Genomic DNA, 27,038 nt, shown 5'->3' on the forward strand with positions numbered 1-27,038 from the left:
TGGCCAATTCGCTCTCACAGGGAGGGCCTTCTCCTGGTGCCGTCCACTAGGCAATGCCAACGGGCGACACCGAGGAGTAGGGCCTTCTCTGTGATGGGCCCAACCCTCTGGAATGACCTCCCCCCCGACATTAGAACCACTACTGACCTCCGCTCCTTCCGACAGAAATTGAAGACACACCTGTTCCGACTGGCTGGTCTGGCATAATTTATAACGTCTACCTCCTGGCATTCACATTTTTTACTGGTTTTTAGAGGGATTGTCTCTTTTAAATTTAATCTTACATGATATTGGGATTTTAAATTTTGTATATTCTGATTTATTTACTTAGCTGTACAGTTTTGCATATCTTTTATCCTCCTCTCATATACGTATATATGTATCTATTTATTATGTTTTAATTTGTTGTATTTTGATACGGACTGTACACCGCCCCGAGTCCCTTTCGGGAGAGGGGGCGGTCTATAAGCGCTAAGAAATAAATAAATAAATAAATAAATAAATAAATAAATAAATAAATATGTTTTTAATATACACAATTGGATTTTGTGTGTGTTAGTGTGTGTACATTTTTATGGGCTTTGGGCTAAAAATGTAAGGATTGTCTTATATGTGGATGGATATTTTTTTTTAAGTTTTATCATATATACTTGTGGCTAAGCTCACTCATGACTGAGCCATATTCAATTATGAGGCTATATTTTCTAACTTAAATTTCTTGGCTGATCCATGAGTATATATGGTATGTTCACTTCGATCATTCTAAAAGGCCCAGGACTGAATCTTATACTACTTCATTCATTCCAGTTTGATGAAGAAGCATTGAAGGAAACACTTGGGATTCATTTATCAAGCCAGCTACGTATGCCAGCTAACTCACACTTGGTAAATGGAATGCTACAGGATACTTTGTCAAAATGCTTTGCAAAAGATATTTTATGTGTACATAATACATAACATTTCTACAATGTGTTAAGAAAGTTACTCAATCAAAATGAGTCTTCTGAGGAGGGGCCTTGTGGTGAATCCCCTGTTTGAATGATTGCATTTAATATTGGGGTACACTTAAAGAAAACTCAGAATCTACAAATGGTTCAAAATGCCACCACATATATAGGCATAGGTGCTTCTCACTACACCCATTGAATAGCCATTGTAAATTATAATGGCTAATGGTGGGCTTCTCACTACATTGCAAATGATTATAGTTTGCCACCTATAAACCACTTTATGGTCATGTCCTGCTTACCTACAGAACAACCTTGATGTTTTTGCCCATCCAGTAAAATCTGGAAGAGTTTGCATCCACATCCAAGCTATGAAAGTATTAGCACTTTGTGGGATCTAGGAGACATGCCTTCTTGGTACCTTAGCTATGTCTGCCCATTGAAACAGCATGCCTGACATCTATTATTAGGATTCCAAGTAACAGCCCAGATGAAATCAAAACTCCAAGGCCAGAAGGTTCCTCAAAGTACAGATTGATTAAGCATGTCATATTGGCACAGCTGGTGAAAACCAGACTCTGAAGCTCCCTGGGTTTTCTCCACCCAATTCAATATCCAAAGCACATCCCTCCACTACATACAACCATCACATGCCCCAATCAGGTATCAGTCCCAGACCTGGATGACTCCCATCTAGGTGCTGGTGAGAGTGTCCTTGGCTAAAGAGGTGATATTCAGCCAGTTCTAACAGGTTCTGGAGAACTGGTAGTAGAAATTTTGAGTAGTTCGGAGAACCGGCAAATAGGCTAACCCTTGCTGCCTCCGAGCTGATCTTCTTTTGTTGCCCTGTAAAGGAGAATGGAGCAGGAAAGCAGGTTAGTGGGGTGGGGAGGGAATGGGGATTCTGCAGTAACCTTCCCCTGCCATGCCCACAAAGCCATGCCACGCTCACAGAACCAGTAGTAAAAGTTTGAATCCCATGATTGCTTGGCTGCTAGGAGTAAGAATGTTATTTTGGCTACTTGTTTCCCCAGTTATCTCTACTCTCCCCCTCCCTTTCCCACAGCTCTATTCAACCTCAATGTGGCAACCCTGAAGATGTTCCAAGATGGCTCCAAGGTTGACATCTACACTGATTGGATCATGTTGGGCTTCTTAAAGCAAGGGAAAGCCTTGGTCTGTCATCAGGCGTAGCTCAGGCTGGAAATATTTACACAAAGGTGGTAGTAGTGTTGGGAGAAATGTCCTTCTGGGTTCGGCTCCAAGTGGGGAAAAAGACACTGGAGACATGGAGGCTGCTTGGAAAGATGGTTTAATGGTGGACAGGACCACATGGCTTGAGCCCTGAACAGAAAAGGTGATCACATGCTTCAATGTTGGTGGAGAAGAAGAGAAGGGAAGAGAAGGGCTGAAGAAGGGCTTGCAGGGATTTTTATAACCTGTTCAGTCCCACCTCTCTGTTTCCTATTCCTGTGTAAGAAATGTATTCTGATTGGTTGTCAGACTCACATGGGCCCATGCAGGGGCAACCCTCTAGGCTGTTTTGAATTCAGGTTTGATTGAGTTCAGCTGCCATGTGGTCACTTGAATAAAGGCTTATATTATCCTGCCTTATCCCATCACTCTGGAGTTAAGAGGAGAACTCTTTATTATGTAAAGTGGACTAGCTTGGTCTTCTTAATGGCCCATTGACAAAGTGGGGATGGGCTGGAAGCTGTAGGAATTTACTTTGTTTAAAATGTGTTTCTCCCTTTTTCACATCCAGGAAAATATAATATTCTGCCTTATCAATATTTCCTAGGATATTTCATTTTTCTGGGAGAGGGCTAGATGATAACTTCCTACAATCCCTCCTTTTTTTTTCAAAACATGTGAGTGGAACGCACATGTTTTTGACAAAAGATAAAATTGGTCAGATCAGGGAAACTTAATTTTTCTGATGGAAAGGCATTGAAAGAGACAGCAGAAGGATCCCTTCAGTTGGCTCCCAGAGAGCTTTCAACCATGAAGGTCTTAGCAACCAGGGCACAATTTCTGGAAAGAAATTTACAATATCCAATTTACCATGCCAATTATTTTCAGATGGTTGATATCACTTTCTGTGAGCTTCCAGACAGGGTACAAGCAACCACAAAGCCCAAAAATCCTTCACAGCCATGGTTCTGCCTTTTAAAGAAGTACAGGCTACCCATTTTCAGGGGATGGTTCTTTAATCTGCCCTAGCTCTTATTTTAGTGAGGCCAAATTGAGATTAGCTAGTGTGCAATCCAGACTAGTATTTTTAAAACTACACACAATGAGCCCTGGGATTCCTCCTCCTGAGACCACCAGTGCAACATATCCTGCTTTACTGGGCAGTGTGGTTTTATTTCTTCATCACCGTGTGAGAGCTTGGGGTTTTTTTGGAGATCCTCTCTGCTAGCTCTTCAAGTGGGGGGATTGCCTGAGGGGAACTTCCCTTCCCCCATGGGATTAAAAGGGAGATATCACTGTTTAGGCTTTTGTGCAAAGACAAAAATCAACCTAGGAAATGCTTCGTGGAGTTGGGTCAAGGAGATAGTTTCAATCTAGTTCTGAATGGGGCCTCTCTCTCTCCCTCTCTCTCTCTTTTGTATGTGTGTGTGTGTGTGTGTGTGTGTGTGTGTGTGTGTGTCTGCTTCAAAATACAGAAAATACAGATATTTTGGATAAATTTCCCTCCCACCAGCCAGAAATCTAAGGTGTTCAGATCTTGCTGTGCCAGCCACTCTCAAATACAATTCTTACATGAGTACATTAAACTGATTACAATATAAATGAGGCAAGGAAGAAAGCATAATAAATTTCTGTGAATGAAACAGAGAAAGAAAACTTTATCAAATTCCACCCTCCCCATAATCTTTTCAGCTGTCTTCTGGGAATTGAAAAGAGTCTTTTGGTCTTTACTTCTTCATCTCCTTCAGGGTTCTTTCATGTCTGCTGGATGGTAGTAGGCTTGGCTTGCTGGTAAGAGTGGTCAGTCAGTCTTGGCAGTCTGTCCCAGGCTTGGCTAAGTTTTTTTTCCTCATGTCAGGTTTTATCAGGAGGCAATCACCAGCAGCAAATTGGAGAGTTATGGTTTGAGCTAGCAGTCCTTTGTTTCTGAGGTAAAAAAAAAAAGGAGAGGCCAAGAATACAGTTCTTTACAGGCATATCTTTAGTCTCATGTTGTGGAATCTCAACCATTCTGTCCAAGTGTGGAAATCCAAACATTATTTCAGGAGGCAGACGATGTAAATTTCATGGAACATGACATTCCCACTGCCTGAAGAGTACAATCTTCTAGGGCTGAAAAACATGAGAACAAGGTTCCCTCCCCCCACAGAAAAGGCATTGTTGGAGGATTAGAGGTAAGGGAGGGGCGTGGGGGGGGTAGATAGCTTGCAGGCAGAGTTTGAAAAATAAAACCATTAGTTACTAAGCAGATAAACAGATAAACATTATGGGGATATCACAGATGAGAAATGGAGTCTGGATTCACATGCTTCAGGAAAGAAATGAACAGGTAAAATCATTTAGACACACAATAAATGCAAGGATGAAACTTTTCTTGCAAACATTTCCAGGGTTGTTACTTTAAGGTATAGGCAAGGAAGGAAGGAAAAAAAATCTCTTTACTCTGTTTCTGCTGGCCAAACAGATGCAAACTAAAGATTCCCTCCACCTTCACTCAGTTTTGTGGGCCCAACAAACTGAGCGAAGGCAATTTCTGCCAGCTTACTCTTTTCTTTCTTTGAACACTTTAAAATTCTTGTCTTTTTTTGGGGGGGGATTGGAGACATTTTATAGTTACAATTACCTCGAGGGCACACAAAGACTTAGACATACACACACAGAGACAAAGAGGGCATAACAAAACTCATGAATTTCACAAACAAAATCATTCCCACCCTGAATTTCAGTTAAATTGGGGAAGGCACAAATCTTAAGAAACAAAAACCACGTGGTTGCATAGAAGACAGAGAAAGAGACAGACAAGAGAAAAAAAAGAAACATTTCAACATTTCCCTTTTCTTTTAAGTACCTTTATGTAGCCAAATTAGTTTTCCTGTGTCATCTTTCAGCAAAGCCCATTTCTCACACAATTTCCTTGCTCTCAGCCAAAATCTTGGCATCTAAGGAAATCTCCGAGGGCACTTCTGGCCACCCATGAGCTAACACTTCCCATGACCCTTTACATGCAGGGCTCACTTTGGCCTAGCCGGGTGCCACCCACCGTAAGTTTTCAGAAAAAAAAAGATTCTGGGAAGGACTTCGATTCCCCACGAAGTATTCGGCCCCTTCTCTCAGGAAATCACCTGGGTTTTGAGGATCAAAAAAAGTGATCCTTGAGGACCTCTGCCCCTCTCTCTGCAGTTAGTACCAGGCACCTCTACTCTTTTACACCATGGGCCTTTGCTTTTTTTCTTTTTTTGCTTTCACAGGACAAAGCAACAACAACAAAAAATATTCATTCACTTTTCCATCCATTTTCACACACACTCTCCTTTCCCTAACAGAAGGTCCGTGCTCTGGCCTGACCCTAATACTTTCCAGGCTCTCTTGGTAAAACACACAGAGGAACCAGGATCCAGCTGTGATTGGGAGAAAGATTTCATCACTCACACACATGCAGGCATACACACATTTCCACGCTTTGCCATGCTTTAACATTAAATTTTAGAGAATTAAAATTTAGAGGTACTCACCTTCTTTCCAGGCAGCCTTTGAGCTCAAACTCAAAACCCCTTTAAAACCTAGATCCAAATGGTTAAGGCCAAGATAAAGTCCACCCACAGACTCAATGGGGTCTGTGCCGGCATGGGAGGCTTACCTGGGCCATATCCATTTGTTAGGCTAGCTTGGAGTCCCATCTGTACCCAGAAGGACATTTCTCCCAACAGTAGTATAGTGTGAAATATGTGGAATTGCTCTCTGGCAGTATTCCATGTTCTCTTTTGGTCTTCCCTTGTTTGTTTTTATTTACCTGATGTTTAACTATGTGGTGTTAGCTACCTAAAGGTACATGCATGAGTTGACAAATAAATAAATGGTTAATCTGGCAAAGTGTTTTTGAAATCCCAACAATTTCTGCATTGTTTTGAGATGCTTACATTTTATTCTCTTTATTATATCCCACATGATATCTCCTGAAAATCAATATCTGATTGGCTGATCTTTTGGGCAAGAGTGTCAAGTGCAAAATGAAAGGTTGCTTTGCATTCAAAGGAAGCTTTACATTAAAATGGCGGTCATGCCAGCAAATTCCATGGCTTATCTGACCATTAAAGAAAGCACTGACTTAACTTTTGATGTCCGGAATGCTCGTGCAATTTTAATAAATGGCTGAGTTTTAACTATGCAAAGGAGATGGGTGACATAGAAAAACTTCCTAACTCTGTCCATATTTTCCATACCATGCATGATATCATAGCCTGGGACCTCTCTCTCTCTCTCTCTCTTCCTCCCTCCCTCTCTCTCTTCCTCTCTCCTCTTTCAGCTCTTGATGGTGACTTATTCTTCAGAACAAATGGATGAAATAAAAGGTAAGGACATAAAATATTGCTCTACAAATTCAGCTGGAAGCAATTTTGAGCATCTTTATTCCATTGGGCGGGGGGATGAATGCTAACATTAAAGCCTGCTAGAATTTATCTCTTCCCAATCAAAGTTCACCAAAATATGTATGGGGGTAGATGGGAGGGGTGATATGGTACAACTGTAGGTAATATTTAAGAAGAGAGGTTACCTTGAGATAATATGTATCTTGAAAACTCTGCACTAAGAAAATTTACAATGAAAGAATTATAGCAATTCTTTATGTTTTCGTTTTTTTAAAAGAGGGGGGTTAGCATTAATGGTCACATAAATTGGTGAGGATTCAAAGAAATATACGATACACAAAGTTGCAACTATAAATAGTTTAAAAATCTTCTTTATTTTAATCCGTAGGGGAAAGAGAAGCACTGCCTTTTACTTCCCTAAACATGTGGGAAATAAAGAAGACAGAATTTTAATGATTTGCATGTTGCTACCAAGGGAGTAGATCTTATTTATTGGAAAATGCATTCCTTCTGCATAAAAGGAGGGCGTGCGGTATATTCTGTATTTTATTTGTCCTCTGCCCGCACTTCTTTGCATATTAGAATACAGCATTTTCTTCCACTCTCAACTGTAACTAACTTTTTTTATATCTCTGAACTATTTAAGCTCTTTGTCTTAAGAAGAGAATGTATTTGCTTAGAACTGAAGTGATTTATAATTGCTTTGTATTGCTAAAGATGTGACCTTTAAATTCAAGGTATCTTTCATGGTGTGGTAGCAAACTTGCAGAGATAAAAGGATTTCTTTAAGATGTGAGGCAAGTAATTGTCAAAAATGGGGGGGAGCATAATTCTATAGTGTTTTCTTTTGATTATATCCATTAAGCCTTTCTGCCTCGCTGTAACATTGCTGTCAAAGAGTAAACATGTGTCTTTTAAAAGCATTGTATTCTAGAATTGTGTAAGCTTCTTTAAACATGTATAGTAAAGTGTCAGGCTCAGAAACTTTATAACTGAGGATATACATAAATTCTTTTTTTCCTTTGTTTCCCCCATTTTTTCCCTACCTATTTATATTCTTTTCTTAATCTCTTTCTTCTGTTCCTGAGAGCAGAGGTAAGGGTATCAGTTTGGAAGAAATAAACCAAATTACTTGGTCTGTTTATTTATTGTTAGCTGTTCTAACTATATGTCCCAACATCTAAGAAAGAATAACTTACATAAAATGTAAATATCAACATGAATAGCTTCAGAAAAAAAATCACGATAAAAGAATCCATTTAAAGAGTCATGGTGGACATCAAAACTACACACGCTACTTTAAAAACCTGACCGTGTTGAAACCATCTCAAAAATTACTATTGAAAAATAGTAATGATCTGTTGGTGTTGAACTAGAATTGGGGAGGTTTCAAGTTCAAGTCACACTTCAGTCATGGAAAATCACAAGTTGATAATGGACCATTCTTCTCTCTAAATCCAAGTTACCCCAAAAGGTAAAATCACAAAATAGTTGTGGAATAAGAACTAAATTAAATATATAAAAGTGCTTATGTTGAATCCATAATATGAATAGGAAAGTGTCAGAGTTTGCAGCAGCAATCACATCCAGAAAGCACACACAGATAACCAATTCAACAGGATTCAGTCACTTCTTTTTATATATATTATAATACATGAAGTACATATACAATACCAAAAAGCAGGTTTTCCAACGTGGTAGCAAATACAAACAAAACACAAGCAGAGGAGAGAACAGTTTCAGTTTTAGTTCAGAGCAGCAGACTAGTTCAGAGCTCAGCACAGACTCAGAGCTGCAGAGCTAAGCCATGCCCAGGCTCCTAGCTGTCTCCAGCAAATACTATTTCAGTTTCCAAACAGCCCTCATTGGCTGACTTAGTTGCTATGCCTATTCATTAGCTGGTCTTGTTACCATGTTTCTGCATGGTCATGAATTCTCATACGTAATTAATTAATTATAAGCTTCAGAAGTTGCGGAATCTGTAATAAAAAGCTAAGAATGCAGAATTGCATGCTGACTCTGCCCACTGCCAGGAGTTCGATCCTGAAAGGCTCAAGGTTGACTCAGCCTTCCATCCTACTGAGGTAGGTAAAATGAGGACCAGAGGTGGTATTCAGCCAGTTCTGACCAGTTTTGGTGAACCGGTAGTGGGAATTTTGAGTAGTTTGGAGAACTGGCAAATGCCACCTCTGACTGGCCCTGCCCCCAATCTATTCATTGCCTCCTGAGTCTTCTTCTGTTGCCCTGCACAGGAGAACAGAGCTGGAAAGCAGGTTAGTGGGGTGGGGAAGGAATGGGGATTTTACAGTCCTGCCATGCCCATCAGTCCTGCCATGCCCATCAAGCCATGCCATGCCCACAGAACAAGTATTTAAAAAAATTGAATCCCACCACTAATGAGGACCCTGATTGTTGGGGGCAATATGCTGATGTAAACAGGTAAGAGAGTGCTGTAAAGCACTATGAAGCGGTATATAAATCTAAGTGTTATTGCTATTGCTAAATAAGAATTTGGCCTAATAAAATTATAAATGGTTGCGGGTCAGGAAAAAAATGGAATATTGACTTTTAGCTTTCCTGGATTGTGTAAATTATAGGAAAGATAAGTTACTTTATGATTTTAGAAACTGAACACCACAGATGATTAAAGATTCTAAGCAGAAGGGGGAGGGAAACAAGTTTGTTTTTGATGCCAGATAATGCTGGGATTTACAAGTGTGACACAAAGCATTAGATCACTGGAAACATTTAAGGAGAGCTTTGAAGAATGGGATCAGAAATTGGTAACTACAACGTCAGCACTGCCAGTAATGTGATATATGTACTATAGATAGACTATATCCAAAAGAGGTTAAGGAGTGGCAAATGTAGAACAAATTTTGTCTGACAAGACAAAGTATCAAAAGAGGAACTCAAAATGACATGCTAAGAGAAAAGTTTCAAGAAGGAGATTTTATTGTTTATACAAAAGAAACTGCTGAAGTTTTAAAAATTAAAGGGAAATACAAATGATAAATCAAGAGAATGACCTGGAATATTTTCTTATTGGATATACAAAAGAGGCTTGCTAAAATCTTAAAGAAATCTGTGCATGGGATAAAGAGGAACTGAAGAGAAATAAAGTCCTACATTTGATTGAATTAAGAACTTTTAGAAGTAAAGGAAGAAATATAAAGCTGGTTTATTTGATCAAGGTTAAAATAATACTTCCTCCTGCCCCAAAGTTCTAGCAACTCTTTATGGACTTTTTGCTCATACTAGGAGTGAACGCTTGATGTTTTATGGATTTGCTTATAGAGAAAAGATGGGCTATGGGATAAAGAGTTTATAACCTTATTGAGGGAAAAGACTTGCCAAATTTGTTTATACATTTGTTGCTGGAATGGAGGTTGGAAGCCACTATATTTCTTTTCTTTTTCTTTATTACATTCTTTCTTTTCATTTTCTTCAGTGTTTTTTTTCTATTCTATTCTTTCTCCAGTTTGTATTATTTTTCCCATTGTAAAAATATAATAAAATTATAGTTTAAAAAGTAGCTCACCTTCCTTCCTTTGAAAACTTGATGACTAAGGCAGGCTGCTTGAAAAAAAAACATTGCAGGTTATCTGTGTTGCCTTCTTTCTCTCCCTCTTCAGCTTTCTGACCAGCATCAGCATGGCAGAGTTGTCAATAAAGCTGCAACCTCGATACAGGTGTCAGGGGTGACAAGAGGAAAATTAAGGAGACGTGTTCTGGAGCTCTGCAGCTGCCTGTGAATAGAAAAGCAGCTGAAGAAAAGAGATTTTTTTTTTTCCCTTCAGAAAGAGTGGATAGTCCAAAAGAGAGATCAAGAAGCATAGAGGCCTAACAAGACAAAGCATAATGCAAAAAAGGTGCCAGAGCTCTACATGTTGGCCATTAACAGAAAAGGAAGGTGAACTCTCGGAGAGAAAGTGACTTAAGATATAACAGACTTAGGAAATAAATGATACATACGAGCAATACTATAGCAATAAAAATAGCACTTAAATGTGTATGCCGCTTCACAGTGTTTTACAGCAGTTTGATAACTCACGGTTGCATGATGTATTACTTAATGACCCCACAATGATTTACTTAAGGACATAAAGGGAGATAAGTTCAGTTAGTAGCCATGATATTTAGTGATGGAGTTGCAGAGTCCAGTTGTGGTGGTTTGGTGAAGTTTACCCATAGTGGATTTTGATGTCAAAATTGGCTGAGATTTGAAAAACAATGACTAAGTAATAGCAATAGCAATAGCACTTAGACTTATATACCATTTCACAGTGCTTTACAATCCTCCCTAAGCAGTTTACAAATGTCAGCATATTGCCCCTAACAATATGGGACCTCATTGTACTGACCGTGGAAGATGGAAGGCTGAGTTGTTGAAGATCAAACTCCTGGCAGTAGGCAGAGTAATCCTGCAATACTCTGCATTCTAACCACTGCACAACCAGAGTGTCATGTGTGGGTAATTATTAATAGTACAAGAGCACAAGGTATTGAATAGTAACAATATATTATACAGTATAAACACAATATATACAGTACACACACATTGTCATAGTATTAGTAATTAAATAATAGAATGTAGTAATAGTATAGAATTAAGGAAGTACTCACTACCACCTTTTATTTTGTAAACAAACAAACAAATACAATGACACCTTGGTACTTAACTGCTTTGAAACTCATTGAATTTGATGTGAAAATGTTATTCCAGTACTCATCATTTGTTTAGTACCCAATGCACAAGCTAGAACTTGTTGGTGTCAGCTGCCTTGTGATTCACTACATTATTCCTTATGTGAAAAAAATTGTTTGGTGCTCATCATTTTTGGTGCCCATAGCACCTCCTGGAACCAATTAACAATATGTACTGAAGTACCACTGTAAATGTTTTATTAACATCTCCCCAATCCTTGTAGGCTGCTATAAAAAAAATTGTCCAGGATCCAGTGCTTTTGAGTCTCTCTTCAGTCTGGGTCAAACAAATTGGGTAGCTTAAAAAAAAAACCATGACAATTATTTTTTTAAAAATGGAGAGCATCCTTCTTATTGGCTAACATCTAGAGTAGCAAGGATGATATTAAGTGTTAAAGTGCTCACTGATTTGAAAAGGGCAGGAGTTAGCAGTGTGTGGAGGCCACCACCAATGTATCCATACACATCTCCCTTGATAGCTTCCAAGCTTCCTTATCTGACATTATTTTAATTAAAATAAATGGGTTGTGGGCATGCTACAGAGCAAAGCATCAGCTTCCAGCTACTTATTTATTCACAAAAATATCAACAATGATCAGACAGGTGTGTTAGAAAACCAAAGGCAGAAACATGTGGGAAATGTGTTTACCTACCAGGAAAATGTCACAGATTAGCCAGGAGTGTGTTGAGCAGGAGCGTCAAACTCAAGGCCCGGGAGCTGGATCCGGCCATGGGATGCTTAGATCTGGCCCGTGGGGCCACCCTGGAAACAGCAAAGGACCACCCCTCGGTGCCTCTGCCAGCAAAAACAGAGCTCGTGAGGGCTGTGGGTGGCCCTCCTGAGTTCTGTTTTTGCTGACAGAAGGTTGTAGGAGGCTATTGCAGGCAAATGTGGAGCTCGGGAGCCCATTTTCACTGGCAAAGTGCTGGGGCCACCACAGACGCCCCCGACACGAGTGATATTGAGCTGGCCATGTCCACCCTGGCAACACTCATCCCGGCCAAACACAATCCTGATGCGGCCCTCAATGAAATCGAATTTGATACCCCTGGTGTAGAGCTTCTTAAAGGAGTAGATAGAAAAAGGAAAAACAAATTTATCAATTAGTCTTCTGGCAGATGAAATATTTTTGGCTATGTCCATCATGACACACACTTAGTAAACAAGTGGGAAATGTGTTTACCTACCAGGAAAATGTCACAGATTAGCCAGGAGTGTGTTGAGCAGGAGCATCAAACTCAAGGCCCGGGAGCTGGATCCAGCCATGGGGTGCTTAGATCTGGCCCGTGGGCAAGCTCATGTCAGCCATTTTGCAAATGTATCACTGACATGATAATAACATTTTATATCTACTAATGTTCCAAACAGGTCCAAAAATATTTTCTCATCCCCCTGCTCAAAAACTTAAAGTAGGCATTTGTTCAGGGATAAATAAGTTCAGAATATGAACTTTATATTAGCATACATTTTGAGAAAAAAAATAATTGAAACAGAAAATGAAATGGAGAAGATTAACTATATTTTTTCCTATGATATTTTAACATACATCTAAATATTTTTAGTTCATATGTGTGTTTTAATCATACTCATTAGACAGTTGGGATTGTCTACTACTCACTATCAAGCATAGTCTTGGTTGCAAATAGAGGGTGCTCCCACGTAAATGTATTTGCTTTTGTATTTTATAATACTCATGAATATAGAGTTAGCAGCTTATAAAAGGGAACTATGATCACATAGTAGCAATAAAGTAACACACTCACAGAGTAAAAACAGTTAATACTATGATTACCTTTTTTAAAAAAAAAAAACCTCACTTTTTGGGTTAGTGCAACATTAGAGAAAATATTGTTTTTTGTACTTCGACTCAGATGGGGAGAGTAGTTAAAAATAATGTTCTAAAACTGACCAAAGTACAAGAGCCAATTTCTTAAACTCAGCTAGAGGGCTTACAGCAAAACATCCTCTGAGTAGGAAATTCATGTTTTTTCCTCTCCTCCGCTCTATATCCCCAAAATACTGAGACCACGTTATGTGATTCTTCCTAGCTATTGCTGGTTTTCTCTTTCATCTCTGGGGAAAATCAATGTCATTATGAGTGTAGCACTTATAGATCACAGCCTTTCAAAAAAATATCCACTAAAGTGGGTAGATTTTATTTTTCCAAATGTCTCCATAAAAGGGAAGTAGTGATACTCCCCATTCAATATCAATACTCCACGTTATTGATCTTGTTTTGTTTTATTTTCTACTGTTATTGTTGTTGTTGTTGTTGTTGTTGTTGTTGTTGTTATTTCCAAAAGGCAACTGGACTTTCTTGGTTTTTTTTTCTTGAAAAGTTTTTGCTTCTCATCCAAGAAGCTTCTTCAGTTCTGACTTCAGAGAGACTCAAAAGAAGAAACCTCTTAGATGAGAAGTGACACATTTTGAAGGGAAAAAGCCAAGAAAATCCAGTTGCCTTTTGAAAAGCACCTTTGAGACAACCATGCCCTGGATGATTGAGAATCTCCATAGACCCACACAATACTCCTTCGTCCTCCTATTTCTCCACAATAACAACCTGTAGGGTGAGTTGATCTGAGAGAGGGGAGAGGGAGGGAGGGAGGGAGGGAGGGAGGGAGGGAGGGAGGGAGAGAGAGAGAGAGAGAGAGAGAGAGAGAGAGAGAGAGAGAGAGAGAGAGAGAGAGAGAGAGAGAGAGAGAGAGAGAGAAACTGACCCCAAATCACCCAGCTTTTAATGTCTAAGAAAAGAATTGAACCCACAGTGTCCTGGTTTCTTATTAGACCATACTACCATACAACCCTGCCAACAAAAGCGTGTCTAGTCAAGGCTATGGTTTTCCCAGTTGCAATGAATGGCTGTGAAAGTTGGACCATAAGAAAGACTGAGCACCAAAGAATTGAGGCCTTTGAACTATGATGAATGGAGAAGACTCCTGCGAGTCCCTTGGTCTGCAAGGCGATCAAACCGGTCAGTCCTAGAGGATATCAACCTTAACTGCTCTTTAGAAGGCCAGATCCTGAAGATGAAACTCAAATACTTTGACCACCTAATGAGAAGGAAGGACTCACTGGAGAAGAGCCTCCAGCTGGGAAAGATTGAGGGCAAAATAAGAAGGGGGATGACAGAGAAGTCACTGGATGGAGTCACTGAAGCAGTAGGCATGAGCTTAAATGGACTCCAGAGGATGGTAGTGGACAGGAAGGCCTGGAGGAACGTTGTCCATGAGGTTGCAATAGGTTGGACATGACTTCGCAACTAACAACCATATATGACCCATATTACTGAAGAAGCTCAATGCGAGGATCCTCTCTTTCCACACACATCAGTTACTTCCTTTGAGATTTAATATAATGGAGACTGCAGACTAGTGGAAGCCTTACTGTGGAATGAAAGGCACGATATTTATATATCTGGGCCACTTTATAACTAAGTAAATACAATAATAGGCAGCTTCCTCATAACTAAGCAAAAGAATACATTCAACCATCTCTAACATTATTTTCTGCTTTAGAAGAGTTTTTAAAAAACAAATTATGTTTCATCAAACTGAATGAGAAATGATAGGAAAAAACACAAGAGTTTTTTTTCCCCTTTCTGGCATTAATTACGAAGGTGAGAAGCCTGTTGTTTTCATGGCAGGCTTGTGCTTCCTTAAACTAGCAAAGATTGTAATGCAATCAGCTCCTTTGGGAGATCTCTGCAGAATTCTTTTATAGCTGAAAGTCAGAGATGATTGCACTAAAAGGATGCATAGCTATCAAGAACACTATTTACATTTCTAACATACAACGCTAAGGTGCTCCGGGTGTTTAGACTTCAGTTCCCAGAATTCCCCAACCAACATGGATTGAAGGGAGTTCAGAGAGTTGAAGACTCCACATCTAGAGGGCATTCTAGGTTGGGGAAGGTGCTAACTTGTATTTTTGTCCAAATATTTGACTGTCTGAAAACATATTTGGGGATAGAGCAGAGAAGCAACGCAGTGCAGTCAGGCTTATCAAACAGAAGAATTTAGACAACAAAACTGCCGAAAGATCTTCTTACAAAAACCTGAGAAATAGAAGTTATATATGAAATTAAGGCATTGTGGTTTTGTACAATATTCTTTGATATATGTGCCCAGTGAGAAGTTCAATATATGATTTCAAAGGAAATTAAAATATAGAAAGAAATGGGATTTCTTCCTACCAAATTGGTTTTAAACACTGATTTTTTTTCAGCCCAAAATGCTCATCAAATAACTTATAAGTAGGAGTTGTTGTTGTTTTTTTAAAAAAGCAAATTAAGGTAAAGGTTCCCCTCGCATATATGTGCTAGTCGTTCCTGACTCTAGGGGACGGTGCTTAACTCCGTTGCAAAGCTGAAGAGCCAGCGCTGTCTGAAGATGTCTCTGGGGTCATGTGGCTGGCATGACTAAACACTGAAGGTGCAAAGAATGCTGTTACCTCCGCACCAAAGGTGGTCCCTATTTTTCCACTTGCATTTTTACATGCTTTTGAACTGCTAGGTTGGCAGAAGCTGGGACAAGTAATGGGAGCTCACTCTGTTACGCGGCGCTAGGGATTCAAACCGCCAAACTGCTGACTTTTCTGATCGACAAGCTCAGCGTCTGAGCCACTGAGCCACCGCTTGTCATTTAAAGGGAAGAAGATTTCTAGGAAACTTGATTATTAGGTATAGAATGCAGCAATTGACAGGGCTTCGGGTTTTCTCCATTTGATGGCCTCAACAGTGATTGCAGATAGCCAGAGTAAAGATCTTGGCTGACCTTGAATCCAGACTTTATGGGAACCGCATGGTGTCTACCATCAGCCCTTTCTGAAGGCTACTAGATTTAGTTTCTTCTCATTTGTCTTTGCCTTCCCTTCTTCCCCGTCTTCTTCCCCCCCAGAATTATTTAAGTGCTAATATAGCTTCTTAGAGTCAGAAGAAAATGCAACTCCACTTGATGAACCGTGGGAGAGCAACCTACTCTTAGTAGATGCAGATTCTTCTGCTAAAAAGCAGATTCTCAAACAGGTAGCTAATTATTCTGATAGGGAGAGGGTGCCTACAGACTTGTCCAGGTGCCATGCTGTGAAACACAAGGCTACAAACACATTGGGAGCTTAATATTACTGTCCATGCTATCTGATTTTCGACTTTGTTAGTAATAACCACTCTTTCTGTTTCTTGTAAAATGCTAGAGCCTTGCAAAGATTCAGATGAGGGGGAAGAGAAGTTGATTCAAAGAGCATAGGAGTCTGTACTAACTGGTACAGTATTAATTAGTAAATTCTGAAAAGGTGGGTGTTTATCTGGACTTACACAGCAGAGGGGAGACGCATATTTGTTGTACGTGTTGATGTGTGCATGGTTATATGAAATATTCAGTGAAATATTGAAAAGGCAGAATGTTTTATTTCCCTGGATCAGAAATGGAGAAACATGTTTTAGGCAGGAAGCAGACTCACTCTTAATAGCCCCCTCCTTTGTTAATGGGCCACTAAAAAGCCTGGGCCAGTCTATTCTACATAACAATGATCTTTTCCCCCCTTTAACTCCAGGGTGATGGGATTAAGGCATGATAGTATTAGCCCTTTACCCATCTCACCACAGGCACCTGGGAAGAAGCAATGCTCAACCAAACATGGACTCAAGACACCTACAGAGTTGCCCCTGCATGAGCCCATGGGAGTCTGACAACCAATCAGAATACAAGATCAAGATCAAAGGCCAGAGAGGGCACAAAACCAGGAACTTTCAGCATCTTGGTCTCTTTTTCTACTTCACCCAACATGTGAAGCATGTGATCCCCCTTTTCTGTTCAGGAGCTCAAGCCATGTGATCCTGTTCACCATTAAACCATCTTTCCAAGCAGCCTCCATGTTTCCAGCATCTTTTTCCCCACTTGGAACCGAACCCAGAAGGACATTTCTTCCAACAGTTACACTTACTCTCTGGTTTTCCTCTTCTTAGCCAAATCTCTGTGGAGCCTTAATAAGTACTTCTTCTTATACACTTAGTTCTTTTGTGGTTTGTGCCGTCAGAATGGCTTATCCGTTACTTGCATTGACATCTCCCTGGCTCCAGTGAGTGATATTGCCTTTAATTGCTTGTATTCCACCCGCAATTTACAGTTAGAACCTTTCTCCTTGCTCACAAGATTTGCAGTCTAAGGACTGTGGCTTTGGATAATGGACTGATGTGTTAACTATCTGTGCCTTACTTTGGTGTGACTCCCGGACATCACCTCACCTTTCTCATTACATTCTATATCGTTTTCTAGCCTAATTGCTTTCAACCTTGAATAGGACAAATGGTTTAGCTGAGTTGTAGCATCCACGTTCATAGGTCAAATGAAATCCATTTAATTACAGAGAATTAGGAAAGGACTCCAGATTGAAGCAGAACCAGTATTCCCCAGAACATCCATCTCAATTAAAAAACAACAACTGTACTGGTATGGAAATCTTTTCCACGATTTGTTTAGTAAGAATTCACTTTTAATAAAAACAACCCCCAAACCTCTATTGCTGGGCAGGGGGGTGGGATTGTTTGCGCTGTTCTATTTCTAAAATCATGTTCATCTCTTTACACTTCATCCCAAAACAGCATTTTATATTTAAACGTAAATAGTATTTAATTCCAGGGGGGAGAGAAAGTGCACCTGGATAATGGATGATGAGAAAATAATAATGCACTGTCTAGATCCATACTTCAATCCTTGCCAAGGTTTTCAAACTCTAAGATATTTGTAGACCAGTCCACCAAACTAGATTGGTGGAACAAAAGACACTGAGAAAGAAATTGGGCTGTTTTTCTTAAATGATAAGAAATGGTCTTCTATTTGTATCACAGGATGCAAAAGAGAAAACAGCATATTTGACTGCTATGCAAAGAGAGAATCTCAGCAATAGCAAACCTTCTACATAGCTATTAGTCTACCAGTCCTTCCCCTTTTTCTTTTGTATCTTGCCAGCATACTATATTTGGGCTCCTTTATCTTGCCGGTCTAATTATAGTTTGATAGTTATATTTCTAGTAAGCTTTCATTTCCAATATTCAAGCTGTTTCTTCTCTTGATGAATATTTGGGAGCAAGATCTGTGGAGTTGGTTTCACCATCCCTTCATATTTCATAGACGGTACATTTTAGATCAAATGCAATATTCCATTAGGACTCGTTGTTGTTCCTTCTAAACTAATTTAAATTCTCGTTGTTTCATCTAGTGCATTTTTCCAGTCTATTGATAAACTAATAGTGTGATAAGATAGTTACAAAGACATGGTCTGTTGAAAAATAACTTCTTACTATAATGTATAAATTATGATCTGTCACACATTTCAGACTGGATTTGGCTTTTTTTTCTGTCCACCTATTGCAGTGATGGCTAACCTTTTCTGGATCGAGTGCCCAAAGTTTGTGCGCCCAAATCCCCAAAATGCAATACCCAGCCCTCCCCCCGTATGTGCACGTTAGTCCCCCTGCACATGTTCTGCCCCCCCCCATGTGTGGCATGTGAAGCCCAACTGGCCGACGGAAGGTACATGTGCATGCAGAGTGGAGTTGAATTGGGGCTACGGCTTGCATGCCATCAGAGAGGGCACTGCATGCCATAGGTTGACCATGACTGACCTATTGAGTCTTTCCCAAGGACCTAGGATAGAAGTTATGGAGGTTATATTTTTTTTTAATCTTTATTGTTATTACTTTATTGTGCATTTTATTTGTTTCATGGTAAATGGCTTAATGTCATGGAAATGTCAGATGTGTGCCTATATAAATTAAAGTAATAATAGAGCAGCTTCTATTGAGTACATAGGTTTGAGCTCAAATGGAATGCTTTTACATATAGGACAATAATATTTTTTGTTGAATTTTGTTCACTACCAAATGTGTTTATGACAACGGAGAAAACAGAAGCAAGGCCACAGTTTTTCAGTTTTCAGAAAGCTATTATCACTCCCAAATCCTTTTTATATGTACTGCTGCAAATCCAGATCCCCCCTTCCTATAATCACACTTTTTATTTTTTTCTCCCCAATTGTAAGACTTTACATTTCCATTTTAGCTGTTTATTCAAATCTCTAGAATGACGTGTTTATATCAAAACTATGTGATGCTTGTTAATTACCCCATTTCTATCCAAATGCTCAACAATCCTGCTGTTCATTAATCTTTTCAAAGACTTATCAAGTATAGACATCAAATTGCCAGTTGTGTAAGGTCATCTTTGTCATTCTTCCCTAAAATGACGTCAGTTCATCCGAATCCTTTTGAAAACTATGAAATCAAAAACTAAACATAAAACTTAAAACAGGACCCAATCAATACGAAATAAAGTACTACTAATGTTAATGGATAGTTTAGACTCATTCTTGCCAGGTATTCCAGAAACTAATGTTCCTATTCATTAACAGTTCATTTTGGGTTTATATAAGTAGTAAAGGATACGTATACAGCAGTGATGGGTTTCAAAATTTTTTAGAACCTCTTCTGTAGGTGTGGCCTGCTTTGTGAGAGTGGCTTGCTGGCCATGTGACCGGGTGGGAGTGGCTTGCCAGCCATGTGACCAAGTGGGAGCGGCTTGGCAGCCATGTGACTGGGTGGGCGTGGCCAACTTGTAAAATGTGGTGAAACTCACTTAACAATGCTCTTGCTTAGCAACCAAAATGTTGCCTCAGCAACTGGCATTGAAGCACGCAGGTCTTAAAGCTGTCAAGTTACAAGACCCTTGCACCCCTAACCCTTTAGAAAAAAAACCAGGGATGTTCAAACTTGACAGCTTTAAGACTTGTGGACTTCAACTCCCAGAATTCCTCCTCTCACTCTTCATCTTGATGATGTGCGGATGGGCAGGGGGAGGGAGCTGGAACCGGTTCTGAACAGCACTGTAGATTTGTGGAACCTCTTCTATAGAAGAGGTTAGAACTGGCAGGAACCCACCCCTGGTGTACAGTCTCATTTCTTATCTTAATTGCAGTGAAGCTGCACATGAGCTATTTTTTTAGCTAATCGAAATGCTGAGTAAAATAAAATATCTTTTCAAAATAAATGAGTGAACACCATAAGAGAAATCATTAACTGAAGCGTTCAATCCAGTAACATATACTGTATGATGAAAGGAATTAGCAGTGCGTTATTTCCTTGCATAAAAGCTAACTTTCTTTCAGAAAGATTATTGCACACATTGGCCTTTCTTTGTAAAATGAGGGAAATTTTCCATGCCTGAGTAGAATATAATTGATGGATGATCACCTAACAAATATAGAGGTCATGATGTAATGTGCCAGGTTTAATATTAACTACAACCAAAGGAGGAGAAAGAGCTGTGCTTAGAAATACCTACGACAGAGTGACACATTATGCTAGTTCATATCATTAGTTTCATGAAGAAAAGTATAACTCCTTGTACTTTATAATTCTTGGTACACAAGAAGTTCAGAAATCATGCCCATTCGAGTTTATAGTAAAATACGTACAAAACCTAGTGTGCTAGGAACAAAATATTTCAGAATATTCTGGAATGGTCCTGTATTCTTCAAGACCATGCCATTTCAGCTATTCTAGCAGTTTTCCCAAATCATGAGATATGAAAGTAAGTAATTTTGAAAACTGCTCTGTTTGATAAGTCTGATTATGCAGCATACTTACTTCTACATCTGAACATCTTTCTAAGTTCATAGCAGGAGAGATGTTTTCCTCAAAGGCTATGTTAATATCTCCGTATCACCTCCTGCTTGACTGTATCCCATTACATGGTACTTTGCAGATTTCAGTGTAGATCAAAACAGAATCTATACATATTTTTTGTATCTAGCTATCTGCCTGTGGTCCTTTTCTGCTTTGAGTTGAAACCGAGTTGAAACAGAAGACTGTCTCAGAAATGGTTAGGTAGAAGGACCTATTTTATAGATTCCTGACAGCGATCTCTGTCTCGTTTTGTCTGTGCATCCTGTTCTTTTCAATAATTTCTTCTAAGCAGAATTTCCCTTTTCCAATCATTTGGTTTTTTTCCTATCCAGTGTTTTTTTGTCTTTTTCAACTTTTATTCTTTTGCTTTAACCATTGCACACAGTGTTTACTGGCTAAGGCTTTATGGGTGCAGAGGTGCTCAGGTGAAATCTAAGATTTATTCTGTGCTTGCTTGATTCTGTTATTTTAGTTTGGATCAATTTTTATTAGCATGCCCGTTAAGACTATCTAAGTGTGCTCCTAAAGGTAAAGGTTCCCCTCACACATATGTGCTAGTCGTTCCCAACTCTAGGGGGCAGTGCTCACCTCCCTTTCAAATCCAAAGAGCCAGCACTGTCCGAAGACGTCTCTGTGGTCATGTGGCCGGGATAACTAAATGCCGAAGGTGCACGAAACACTGTTACCTTCCCACTAAAGGTCCCTATTTTTTTTATTTGCATTTTTATGTGCTTTCGAACTGCTAGGTTGGCAGAAGCTGGAACAAGTAACGGGAGCTCACTCCATTACATGGCGCTAGGGATTCGAACCGCTGAACTGCCGACCTTTCTGATCAACAAGCTTAGCGTCTTAGCCACTGAGCCCAGTGTGCTCCTAGAAGGAATGATTTTTCATAATTAATTATGAAATGATTTTTCATAATTAATCGTCTTCTACTTTATTCCAATGGTCTGTTATTCTTCAAATTCTAACATCTATTCCCCTTGACCACACCTACATTATAATTTCTCTAAGGTGAAATTAAGTGGAAGATTTTAAAGTGAGCTTACTGAATTGGTTTATACGGTAGGCAACTACAATAAAGAATGTAATATCTGGAATGATCATAACAACCAGGTATGTATATTTTCATACTGTCATGATGGGCTCTCCACCTCAGTGAAAGGAGAACACTGACAATGAGCAAACAGCTCCAGCACCATCAGTGCCAACCCTGAAGCGAACCTGGCTGAGGCCACTTTTGAGGCTTCAGGGTTGCCATAAGGAAGAAGAAGGGACAGGGAGTGGGGAAATAGATAGCTGAAGGTTTGTAGTCAAAACAAAAAGCTTTCCTGTGGGAACCAAGGACATTGCAACAGATGGCTGGGGAGAGGAGGAGTAACCATGCAACTGGCCAGCATTTTAAATTGGACAATGTGACTGATGACTTGGAGGAAGGGGGAACTTTCACTTTTTAATCAGATGAAAACTGCCGGAACTTTCAGAGTCGGTTTTCACCACTTGTGCCAATATGATGTATCCAATAAATTGCTCTGTGAGGAATCTACCTGCCTCGGAGTTCTGCTTTCTATGGGTGCATTACTTGGAATGCTGACAATCCAGCGGATTGCTGTCTGAATGGGCAAGAAGATTAGAATGACTCGTAAATCGGTAGACACAGCTTCTGTCAATCTCTGAAAATGAGGTTGCAGAATTAGTGCCCCTTCTCAAGGCAAGAGCCTGGCAGACTGCAAAGAGAGTAGAGCAAAGGTATTCTATGAGATGAGAAAGGAGTTTCATCCCACTAAACAAGCTACACGGGGACTGTTTGTATCAAAATGCAGCAATAAACACAAGCTCTTCATTGATAGCAATCCCTCTGTGTGCCTTGACTTTTGAACTTGCAGCTCTGACTTTGAACCTGGATCAGCTGATGATTCTGCCATAGGTTCTCTCCCCTTCCGATTCCACCTAACTACCCTCCTGCATGCTGCTTGAATTTGGAATTCTTATAACTCAAATTTGCTGATTTTTTGGGGGGGGGGACGGCTTGGGTTGCTCCCGGTATTACTGCCGGTTCAGTGGGTGCAAAAATTCTGCTCGCATGCATTTGCTTTCCTTATGTGCACGCCAGACACATGCTCCGTGCATGGGCACATTTGCACAAAAATAGGTCTGCACATGCACAAAATGTTAAAAAAGGGAAAAAATGTGTGCAATTACAATTGTTCTGCTCATGCGCAGAACCAAAAATCAAGATGGCAGCCCTGTAGGAGAACCGGTTTGGGGGTGTTGCAGGCATGGGTGGCTGCCGGTTTCAGCAACCCAGGCCAGCAAACCACTACCAGTTCGCCCAAACCGGTCCAAACCACTAGGAATCCACCTCTGGTGTGTTTGCAAGCCTCATTTAGTAAAGAAAAAATCCCCTGTGTATTTATGTTTGTGCTTGACCTGGGACAGGATAAATTCTGTTCCAACCACTATCATGAGATAAGGGTTATCACTGGAAGGATAATTATGCATCAATTGAATTGGCATAAAAATGCCACCCATCTTTATGGGCTTGCACATCTTCGAGTTAGGCATGGAACATGGCCAAAATGTATTTATGAAATAAACCATCTGATGGCCAATACAATAATTTATGATGCAATGTAACATGGAAAACTGGAAAGCATCTCACAGCTAACGGGGTATAAACAAATTGTGATGGCCTAAATTCTGTGGGGAGGGGGGGGTTAACAATATTTCTAACATAATGACCCCTAACGTGCCATTAGCTAATGTCTGTTTATACAAAGATAATGAGACCTAAAGGAGGAAGTTAGGGAATCAAATATTCTGACCAAGGCTGCATTTTATAAGAAATTGAAGGGACATATGTCAATGCTGGATGGAGACTTAAGCAAGGAAACGGCAAGAATTAAACCAAAGTGAGTAGAGCTACCACACTTTCTGTTCCATGGCTTTTTTTCTTCTAATATTATTTCTTTACGTGCATTTTCTTCTCTTTATTGTACCACTGGTTCACATTATCCTTTTATCTCGTCCTCCACGCAGCAAGCCAAGGCGGATTTTTCTTTCCAAAGGTTTGAATCACTTGCTTGCTTGTAAGTTTTGAAATTAGGCCATAAACCAAAAGGAGAAAAGTTAGTGCCAATGATTTCAGGGACTTGAAATTTTGGGGCCAAGAATGGTCCACAGGGAAAAGATTCCTCTTTTGAAATGAAACTTGCAAGTATAATTGGCTCCTGGGGCAATGCCTTGCTTTGCAGTCCAGTCAATCAACTAAATGAAGGAAGAGCCCCTGGGCATGGTCTAAAGAGCAGCTTTCTCGACACGTCTTCTCAGTATGACTCCTCTGACTAAGAGGAGACTCGGCTAAGCCTAGGTAACATGTTTACACAAACATCTATTTTGAATATGGAGTATTCATCAACTACAGCCAGCCATCCTTTTGAGTATTTAGCCATTTAATTTCTCTGCAACGGGAAAGCATTTGCAGTATCGTCACAAGAAATTATAGTGTTGTTGCTAAATAAGGGAGAAGGCAATTGCTACTACATTCCTGAGTGAAACTTTATCTGCTCCAAGGGGGGAGAAATATCACAATTGTTCAAACATCTTCTGATGGCTGGGCCCTGCACTGCAGTGAATATGCTACTAAGGAACAAATCTCTAAAGGAATAATTAATTCACTTTATGCTGACCTGAAGCATTACCCATCCCAAGTTCTTTTCCACCTCCCCAAATTTAGAATTCTCCATAGAACTCTACACAGACACTACATTATTAAAGACAAAGCTTTCAAGTTAAGGTAATAAGAAGCAATTGCTTCTTTCTGTAATAAAAAACCCAGAACTTGCAAAGAAATGCAGCAGCCTTTCATGTTAACCTTGATAAGTGTACTCTATACCTGTTCAAATCATTGCAGGTAGTGAAATAGAAGAAAATCTCCAAATTGTTGTAGAAAGGTACTTTTCAAATGATTAAGGATTGAAAAGGCTGAGGCATGCGTGCCTGGCCATGACCTTTGGTAACTTGAATTCATGTACCAAAGGAGTTCGACATTACATTCAAGTTTTGGGAAACTTTCTCAGTCATTGGATTTCAGGTGTGGGAAGGACTCTGCTGATAGATGAAAGCTACAATCAAAAGAATGATTTTTGATTGTCAAAAAAACAACAACACTAATGAAGTCTGGAAATAATAGTGTTGCATTTAAAATAAACAAACAACCAAGAATGAGAAGGCGGTTGTTTTAGAATTAAGGTGGGACAGGCAGAATGGAAAATTTTATAGTGATATCATATTAGGAAATGATTTCAGATTAATAAAAAGACATTTTAAAAAATAACCTCTGCAGAAGTCCTAAAAAGTAAAATGTGAAAAAGTATAGGAATTTATTTTGGTGTCTTAAATCAGGATTATTGAAGCCATATTTTCTTAATTTCTTTATGATTTTCTAAACTTTCCAGCCAAACAGAAAAAATATGTTTAACAATGCTTTTCTAACTTTTTCTTGTAGTGAATTGATAAGGTCTTGCCCTAATTGATTTGACCAGCCAAGAGGAACAAAGGTAATAATTACTCACTTTTCTAATCACCCATCTTCCTCCTCAATTCCACAAAGCTGAAAAGAATTTTTAAAAAGGATGAACCAAGGTTATATCATCAAACCCAGTCCAAACATTGGTTTTTAATTCAAAGTGAATCTGATTAACTTCATCCATAAAGAATGAAGCATAACAGATCACAGAATGTTCTCAATAAATATCCAATAAATATAATAATAAGTATATTAATGCAACTAAAATTCATAAGAAGAAAAGCAATAAAAGGCTAGAAGCTCAGAAGCAATCTAATATTTGCTTAAAGGATGTGGTGGTACAGGTCCTTTTGCTATCAATATGGAACGGAGAAGATGGGAGGAAAATCAGAATTTTAAGAAATTGCAAAGTAAACATTGCAAAGTATATTTACATTACTAGCAAGATAGGAAATAGATGATAATATGTGTTAGCAGAAAATTTTGGCAAGAAAATAGGGAAGTCACGTACTATCAAAACAGATTTAACATGCATAATTATTCACCTTGCATAGCTCTTTTCATGGTGCTATCAACTTGGTGAGTTAATATCTAATCTCTTTGCTATTTATTATTTTGATCTTCAGCTGGGTCAATGAAATGGTCACTGATTACCTAGGAAGATTTATAATTTTAACGCAAACATTTATAGATGTAGAATTGAAAACAAGTAATTGACACCCAATCTATCACAGTCATTAACAATCAGTTTCCCCAAAATTATTTTGAAAGAAAAATCATTAATGTCAATTGGAGTTTAATTATGAAGTATAGAAGAAAGCAAACTAGAATATTTATTAATAAAATAACATGGCTTACAAATTTCGCACATGGTCAGAAAAATGATGACTGAATTTAGAGATGCATATGAATTAGTTTATGTTTTTATTAATTGTTATTCATTGGTATATTGATGGATTAATTAATACCATATATAATACTGCTGGATATGTCTTGCTGAAAATCCCAGCCTACCAAGTAATACAAGCATAACTTTGGCAAATGGGCTAATTTTTGTTATTTTCAAACATATTATCCCAATAATTATGGTAACAAGAGAAAAATATATCAAGAAAACTATTTCCTCAATGATCTCCTTATCTATGCGGTGAAATTAATTAAGGACCAACCCATAGTGTGGGGTCTTTTTTCACAATACAGTATTCCAGCTATGGAATATTTCCTAGACAAAAAGAACTGGTTTTATGTTATCCAAATGTGGATATTTTTTAAAAGAAAGTGTGCTCTCAAAGACATCTCAGAAATATTATCGTTCTATGACCAATCTGGAGTGGATTGGATTGGATTTGAGCCCTGGTGGCACGGTGGTCAGAATGCAATATTGCAGGCTAATTCTGCTGACTGCCAGAAGTTCGGTTCTCAGCAGCTCAAGATTGACTCAACCTTCCATCTTTCCAAGGCCAGTGAAATGAGGACCCAGACTGGTGGGGAAAATTTGCTGACTCTGTAAACCACTTAGAGTTTGGCTGTAAAGCACTGTGAATCGGTAAATGAATTTAAGCGCTATTGCTATTTGGCTGCCTGACTCTGGGCAGCTTAATCAATATTAAGCATA

At 39.2% G+C, this 27,038-nt stretch overlaps 1 long non-coding RNA gene across 1 annotated transcript in view; it reads left to right on the plus strand.

Annotated features, from left to right (window-relative positions):
* The first annotated feature begins 6,444 nt into the window (after positions 1-6,444).
* LOC309392242 overlaps positions 6,445-27,038 on the plus strand; it is a 22,998-nt gene continuing 2,404 nt past the window's right edge. The window contains exons 1-2 of the long non-coding RNA XR_014175403.1: positions 6,445-6,490; positions 25,403-25,454. This is a non-coding gene — a long non-coding RNA (uncharacterized lncRNA). The remainder of the gene's footprint in view (positions 6,491-25,402; positions 25,455-27,038) is intronic.

This window comes from Natrix helvetica (genome assembly GCF_964273705.1).
Source record: "Natrix helvetica genome assembly, chromosome: 4".
Lineage (NCBI taxonomy): Eukaryota > Metazoa > Chordata > Lepidosauria > Squamata > Natricidae > Natrix > Natrix helvetica.